This window comes from Macaca mulatta, chromosome 12 (assembly GCF_049350105.2).
Source record: "Macaca mulatta isolate MMU2019108-1 chromosome 12, T2T-MMU8v2.0, whole genome shotgun sequence".
NCBI lineage: Eukaryota > Metazoa > Chordata > Mammalia > Primates > Cercopithecidae > Macaca > Macaca mulatta.
In genome coordinates, this window is record NC_133417.1 from 55,603,398 (window position 1) to 55,612,104 (window position 8,707).

Below are 8,707 nucleotides of genomic sequence, written 5' to 3' on the forward strand. Positions count from 1 at the left end.
CTCCAACCTCTGCCAGAGGCAGAGGTGGGCAGCAGCTGTTGGGCAGTGACTGGGAGCAAGTGGCCTAGAACTTGTCCCAGCAAGGAGGTCAGGCAGGACTGCCCATGAGTTGGGGCTCTGAACCCTTGGTACATGCTTCTTTGTTCCATCATACTTCACTTACAAAGCACAAATTCTAAGTAGAATTACTAAGAATTCCAATACAGTGACCACAGAGCATTAGCACCCAAGCAGGACCTGCTGAACCTGGGGCCCTACAGGAGAGCACTGATGGCCCACCCCTGAAAGTGGTCCTGGTCTTCATGTCTGCATCAGCCTCAGCCATCTCAAGACCACAACGGAAACATAGCCAAGTTAGAGAAGACAGACCAACAGCACCGGAGCCCTTCATATTATTAAGCTGCTAAATTAACCAATCTTGGAAACTTCTAGACTCAACAATTCTTGTGGTATGAGGTAATAAAACCCTTGTTTTGTAGGCCATTTTGCGGAGTTCTTTTATTAATCACAACTAAAACATTATAACGGATAGGAAAGACAACATATTGGTGAAAAATGTCTACAGAGGCTCTAGCAGGAGATGGTAAAGCTAAAAGAGTTTTGCTCTAATGTTCAAATTCATGTCACCTGCCTTAGAGAATGCTGTTCCTGCTTTTCCCTAGCCACTCTGCTGGGCATGAGAGGCCCCCTGTACTCCTTGGACCCAGAGAACAGAAAATGTCTTCACTTACACTCTGTCCCCTCACATTCCTCCACTCTTGGAAGATTTAACAAGTTCAAGTGAGAAGATATTAGCCAAATACAACAAGAGGCTAAACACAACACCCATGTTGATTGATTGGTATGTAAGAATTGAGATGACGGAAAGAGGTCACTCTGAGCTTCAGGAGTAGCTTGAAGCTAACTGATAAAACAGGTGAGGTTTGTTTTGGGCCCTCCTACCTCCCTCATAATACATTCTTCCATCCTTCAGAAGTCATCTACCACATAAATTTCTGGTTTCATACTTGGTCATTCCTGCTTATGGAGCTAACTAATAAATGTAAGGTACTATCTTCCATAAAGTGTTGGCTGCCCAGTGCCTCAATTTCCTTTAAATGTTTGTGATTTCATGATTCTTCACTGCTTTATTCCTGCCCTCCTACCTGGACAGTGGATTTTGGGGACCTTGAGAAGTTCTAAATTTATAAAACTCTACTGAAATTTATGGGACTAAAAGAAGATTAATAACATCCTCTGGAAAGAGTAGCTCCAGAGAAAAGTCACATGAAAAAAGGCCCTTGAAGGATGTGGGTTTGATCACATATGTATAGGGAAGCCTTTGGTCCTAGGAGGCTGGTAGTTTTGCACACGTGAAGCTGTCTCCCTCTGGTTGAGGAATGGATTATGATCCTTAGAAGCATCTTTATCCACATTTTAAAAATGGCTAGGCACAAAGCATGCTTCCCAGATACTTCTAGAAATTAGCACAGGGGTCTATAAATTATGATTCTTTATTCTTATAGGTTGTATACTAGGTTGAAAAATATCCCTACAAAATTTATGTCATCCCAGAACCTCAGAGTGTGAGCTTAATTAGAAATAAGTATAATTAGCTAACATATAGTCATACTGGATTCAGTTGAGCCTTAAATCCAATGTCTGGTGCCCTTATGGGAAGACAGATGAATACACACAGAAAGGAAGGTCACTTAAAGATGAGAAAGAGATTGAGTTCTATTGCCACAAGCCAAGGAACACCAAGAGCCACCAGAAGCTGGAAGAGGCAAAAAGGGATCTTCCCTTGAAGTTTCAGAGAGAGCATGGCTCTGCCAACATCTTCATTTTGGACTTCTAGGCTCTAGAACTATGAGAGAATAAATTTCTGCTATTTTAAACCACCCAGCTCGTGGTAATTTGTTACAATGGTCCTGGGAATAATACACAGGTGAAAAATAGAAGTAGACCCCCATGGGGCACATTGAACATCATGGACTAAAAAGGCTTGCAAGCTGGCCACTGACTGGGCCCTCCGTTTCACAAGGGGACATGGAGGAGTATTTCTTCAACACAATGCCTGCTCACTGTTGTGCATCAGAAGCTGTGTTTACTTTCTGTCTCACATGAGCCCATGAGGTAAGAAATATTGAATTGGATGCCATCTCAAAGGTCAGCATGCCTGTCTGTTTATGTGCAATTCACACTCCTCTGGGTTTCTCTCACTCCTACCTTTTCATCAAAATCCTTCTACCAAAGTCTGATCACAAGGTCTTCCTGTATGAACTGGTGAGTTTTTCTCAGTGGCATGGACAAAAAGGCTGAAAGCTGTTGGAAGCTTCCTCCATAGTAGATTAGCAGCACATGGGTGAACCAAGCTCATACATTATTCAGAAAGGAAAAATGTGGGCTTTGACTGAACTTTGAAGGAATCAGCAGCTATTCCAGAGGAGAGTGCCCTATTGTTCTGCCTCACAGAACACAAAGAGCAAGTGGCATTCCTTACAGCATAGCTAATGGAGTGCACGCAGACACTGTGATGAACTGACCAGTGGACATCTTTCATGAGCTCTGAAATCCTGTGCAGAATGACCTATTGCTGATCAGAGGGAAGATGTTCACACTTTTTTTTTTTTTAATTTATGTAGCGTTATAACTCATTGCTATCCAGAGGAGGAGGTTTCTGGAAGATAAAATGGTGCCATCTGTGGCGCCTGTATTTATCGACAGTACCAGAGTCCCCTTGGAAGGGTTACCAGGAAGATTAGGTTGACCTTTGGATCACTGGCAGGTCTTTCCCAAAAGACATGGCAAGCCTTTCCTGTGTCATGAAGCAAGAAAAGAAATGGTTGTGTAATTCAATTTTTTAAAAAAATAAAATCAATACTACATGTGTTTCTTTGATACCAGAAAACAATTTTCCAAAATGGGAAAAAGAAACCCTGACCAAAATGTTCAAGTGAAGGCTAATAGGACCTTCAGCCAAGAGCATTTACAAGAATTCTGAATTAATTCCTGGTGAAGTATCGATTTAAAAACAAAACAAAACAAAAAAGGTAAAAGACTGCTATTATAGTCCTCCTGAAGTCCTACTTTATCATCAATGTATCTGAGTACATCTTGAAATCATGATTAACTCATTTAAAAGTTCACTTGTGTATGCTTATAACTCCTGTTCACAGAGGCCCAAAGCATTTTTCTGGTTTTCACTTACTTGAAATTTTTTTCTAGCTAAAAATACAAGAAAAAAATAAGCTCATAAGAATAATCAATCTCAGAGACAGAGGAGACAAATAAAGAAAAAAAAAAAGGTGTTGAAAAGTAGAGAAGATAAATGGATCTGAATAACAAATGAAATTTTCTCTCTGGTCCCAGAACTTTTCTCCCAGGTGAAAGATGCTGGATGCTGGCATTGCTGCCACTTCTGATGCGGGGCCAAGGAGATTAATGCAGGAGGAGACCTCTTAAACAGGGGCTTTATCAAGAATGGCCTACCACTTTCATTCATTGGCCCTCTGCCATCTTTGATGTCCAAGCCAGCTAGATCGAGACATGACTGTGTTTTTAACTAGCATTCAACCTTTAGGTTTTACAATGGAATTATTTCCCCAAATCTGCCATCTGCTGTTTTCTAGAGTGGATTGACAATTATTCTCTGGACTTTTTGGTAACCAAGAACTTCTAGCAACTAACCCTGGCATGACCACCAGAATCTGCAGGGCTGAGAGAAGGAAAGAAAGGCAAAAGTGGACGAATGAAGCTGAAGGTAAGGATTATAGAGCTGTTATCTGATGTAGGGCAATGTTATCCAAAATGTAACTTGAGGTGCATTAGAGGCTTGGCCAATAAAATATCAAAAGAAGACTGCCCATTTTTTTCTGTTTTAAATTATTGGAGAAAATACCAATAACCAATAAAAGGAAGCAAGCAATAACATTGAAAATTGCTCTTTCAATATTTGTAAAACTTGGTTCTCTGAATATAATTCTAAAGCACTGAAATTAGAAAGATACTATCATAAAGATCAGTTAGTATTAAAAAGACATCTTAAAAAAACCCTATTGTTTGAAAGTTAATAACCTTGTAATTAATCCAACTGCCCAGGATATTAATGAAAACAAGAATATTTGGTTCAGCCAATCTCAGTAACTCAATAAACTATGCTGGGATCAAATTGGTTACTTAGTGATCAGTGGTACTTACAGATTAAGAAAAGTAGGCTGGGCACGGTAGCTCACGCCTGCAATCCCAACACTTGGGGAGGCCGAGGCGGGCAGATCACAAGGTCAGGAGATGGAGACCATCCTGACTAACACGGTGAAACCCCGTCTCTACTAAAAATACAAAGAAAAAACTAGCCAGGTGGGATGGCTACTCGGGAGGCTGAGGCAGGAGAATGGCGTGAACCCGGGAGGCGAAGCTTGCAGTGAGCCGAGATCGTGCCACTGCACTTGGCCTGGGCGACAGAGCGAGACTACGCCCCCCCACCAAAAAAAAGAAAGAAAAAAGTAGATTGCATTTCAATTTATTACACCATTTTATAGAAACATAGAAACATAGAGAACTCTACTTATAAATACAGTTCCCACCGAATAAGATCTTTTTAAAAATCCCATTATAATAAATGTGCTGAACACAAGTGTTGTTAAACTTCATGTTGGCACAAGTTTTGTTAAACTTCATGTTGCTTCTCTTCCTTCAGGCGATTTACTCAGCAATTAATTATATTCAGCCTTCATAGTTAGCTTTGCTTCAGGGTTATTTCCCCAACTAGATTATAGACATCTAAAACCACATCCTTTCAGTTTGAGAGGACTTTTTAAAGGTCATCCATCCAATGCTTGCCCTCTACTCCCCACCCACCCAATGAAGGGAATAATTTATATCTGGCTTTAACAACGGCTGGGGAATCTAAAATAATTATCATCTTATTGAAGATAAAGCATCTCAATATTACTGAATAAATAAATAATATGTTTGAACTATTCAAAATATCCAGTAGCTTCTCTAATGTTGCACAGCTGTAGTGCACACCTTACCCCTGTGAGCTGGGCTACTCTTCTCTAGCTGGGTAAGCTGAGCAGAAGCAGGCCGCCTTGTTACTTAGTGGGAGATCATCCAGCACTGCCATATAATACAGGTCTTCCTGTAAAATAGTGCCTAGAATACAAAGGGAAATCAAATATTTGAGCTATATAGAGGCTGAATATCAAATTTCCCCAACAATTGCATTGATTCACTTGACTAGAATTCATTCTGGAGAAAAATATCAGATCTATTGAGACGTTTTATTTTTTAAATAGCTAATTAAGATGGTAAACAATGTACTTGAAATACTCTTATATTTTGAGCTTCCTGTAGTATAAAATTTCTACTTATAATGCATCTATTTTCTAATTATCTTTCTATAGTATTTAAACATATGTGTTACCAAGGTTACTGAGTAGATAATTTCTGTTGAGTAATGAAATTTTAAATATCTGGGAAGACCAACATAAAACAAATCCCAGTAAATGAATTAAGCATATATTTATTTGCCCACTATGCTAACCATTGTGGGATTCAACAAACACTGAAAGAAAAGTATTACCTTGTTTATATTTTGCTTGGCAAATATTCCTAAATATGTGGATTAAATTGATCTTTCGTCATTACACCTGCTTGATCATAAGGGAAGGAAAGTGATTTTTTAGAGGAATAAATATTTATGTTGATAGTCGAAATTTTGATTTTTAAAAACTGCCAGTATTTTGTCATTTTTCTGGTGTTCAGATTTTAAAAGCACAATTCAATTCATATAGTACTTAAAGAAAAGCAACATGATTTTTTATAAACTTATTTAATAATACATATAATGCTTAAACTTATTATGTAATTTGGTAATTTAAGAAATTTGTTGATATTGAGTGAAGCTATATGAATCATTGCAAGTCACCAGATTTGCCCTAATAAAATTCTTTAGCATTTTTACACATAAAAATTATTTGCAATTCAATAATTCATCCCTTCATTCATTTCATAGATGCTATGGAACTCCTATCACATTCCAAGTGCTGTGTTGATATCTGGAGATACAGACAAGATCAAAGCAGATGCAGAGTCTTTCACATGAATATGTGAATCAGGTAATATGTTCCCCAAATTAGCAAAGTATCTCCCAGATTCTTTCTTTGATGATATATTCAAAATCCTAATGCTGAAAGTTAAATTATCAGGGTTTTAAAACTAGAAGCAGTCATTATCAGCATTTTATATACTATTTATTTTTAAGAACATAAATTGTCTAAGTCATTATAATTTTAAGTGAAGTACTTTGGGTAGTCACAAATAAAGTAATGGGCAGGTATTTAGTATTCATATTGTGTGGATTCATATCCATACTCTGCCACTCAGTATCTCTGGGATTTTGATGAACGATCAAACTCTCTGAGCCTCAGTTTTCTAATCTGTAAAGCAGAAATGATAACGGTATGTAGTGATTAAAACAATTTACTAGTTGTAAGTGCTTAGAACAGTTCCTGGAATATAGAAAATTTGCAGAGACATTTTAATTTTATTGTTTACAATTTAGTTAATGGAATGGCTTCAATAATACAGTAAAATGAAGATATTCAAACAAGCAGGAGGCAGGTGAAGACTATTGGCCTCAGGATGCAGGTGAAGAGTATTGGCCTCAGCTTCAGAGACCAGAGGTTAAATCTCAATGCTGCCACAAAAGGGTTCATGGAAGTCAGTAAACAATGCTTTTTTTATTATTGTTATGAAGATACAGTGCGTGGATCCCTCTCAATTGTCTATTCTTCTGTGTCACAAAAATTTGCCTGCTTTTTGTTACCATGTGAGAAGCAAATGAATTGAACTAAATGGTTTCTAATGCCTTGTCCACTTCTAAAATTCTATGGAACTGTGATTTCATTCCAATGGGCCGTATCAGGACTTGGCATTATTTTCATCAGTGAACCATTTCATTAGAATTTTTTTTTTCCGAAATGATATTAGTAAATATTGAAGGAGGCTTCTCTCACAGAGCTTCTTGTAAAAATTAAAACAGGGCGGTAGAAGGTTTTCAGGTTGGTGAAATCAACTCTGGCTTTTAGTCAACCATTCCAAAAAACATTTTCTTTAGAATCCAAGGGCTTGCAATTGTTCTGAATAAAGGAAAAAGAAGCTGTTCTGATTTATTAAATAAAAAGAGTACCACATATTTTATTTTTAAAATGTTTCAAAGTGCTTTTGTATTTATTATTTCATTTTTTCTACCCTGACGGTAATTTTTCAGAAGAGAACTTCACTGGAAACCTGACATCCTAGGCTTTGCATTCATTATATGATTTACCTATAAGGAACAGATTACATGTCTTTGAGTCAACTCACTTATATGGTGCCTTTCTCTTGTGAACATTTAAATTTTTTTTTCAAAAAGTTACTCGGGAAAAGTTAGTCCTCAAATAGTCAAGTTATAGTTATAAAAAGAAAAATGAATTAGACACCAAAACACAGTCTTGAGATTTAACAGCCTTTGTAAGCAGCACTTTTATTTCCATACATAGAGTTTTAATCATTGGCACATCCTACTCACAACTATACATTGGAGATTAAATAATTATTTGAAACATTACCATGACATTTGCAAAAGCAAACATACTGGACTAAAAAGAAATATACTTGTGGGAAGAAAAAAATGTTCAGCTATCTTACATTGCCTTGAGATTTTCCTATTAAAGATCCTTACAATATTGTGACACATTGAGGACATGTCCAAAAACTGAAAAATGTTAGGAAGTTTCAATTTAGTAGTTTGGCTCATCTTGACTGAACATCATTGCCTGGTAAATCAAACAAATAATTGTGCAGGTGTCCATTATGAGGACGAAGAGAAATGTTTAACAACGAAAACAAATTGGTCAATTCAGTCATTATATACTATCAGTCTTCTATTCCTCAATTTTTTAAATAAAGCAGTGGTAAAATTAAATCAATTAGTTTGCCAACAGATATATATGGAACATCTGCTGTGTGTTTTTACCTGTGGAATATTTCGTAGGTTAAGATATATCATCTGTCTGTGGTGTGGTTTTTTGTTTGTTTGTTTGTTTTTGTTTTGTTTTTTTGTGTTTTTTTTGAGATGGAGTCTTGCTCTGTTGCCCAGGCTGGAGTGCAGTGGTGCGATCTCCGCTCACTGCAAGCTCCGCCTCCCGGGTTAGGCCATTCTCCTGCCTCAGCCTCCTGAGTAGCAGGGACTACAGGCGCCCGCCACCGCGCCCGGATAATGTTTCTGTATTTTTAGTAGAGACGGGTTTTCACCATGTTAGCCAGGATGGTCTCGATCTCCTGATCTCGTGATCCGCCCGCCTCGGCCTCCCAAAGTGTTGGGATTACAGGTGTGAGCCACCGCGCCCTTCGTATAGCAGGAGAGGTCACATGTAAACACGTGAAACAATTCTTCCAGCTTCATTCCTATCACGTTAGCCCAAGGCACCATCATCTCCTCCCCAGATTTCTGCATGTCCTCTGTTTCTTCATTTGCCTTTTTATAATATTTCTTCTACACAAGAGTCAGTGATCATCCATTACATTTAAAAGAAAACCTATACTGTTTAGCATAGGAGGAGGAGAAGGGTGAAGAGGAAAAGAAATCATGCTATTTTCCCTATCCCATACTTTTCAAATTTCTCCACAGTCTGACCCTATCTCTCTTACCACATCTCTTGTCACTTTTCACCTTGCCCAG

General features: G+C 37.9%; 1 long non-coding RNA gene across 1 annotated transcript; it reads left to right on the forward strand.

The window, feature by feature from the left end:
* Positions 1-231: 231 nt before the first annotated feature.
* LOC106992578 (uncharacterized) lies at positions 232-6,328 on the forward strand. Its single transcript, XR_013402323.1, has 3 exons — positions 232-456; positions 3,653-3,742; positions 5,999-6,328. It is a non-coding gene; the product is annotated as an uncharacterized LOC106992578 (long non-coding RNA).
* Positions 6,329-8,707: the final 2,379 nt, after the last annotated feature.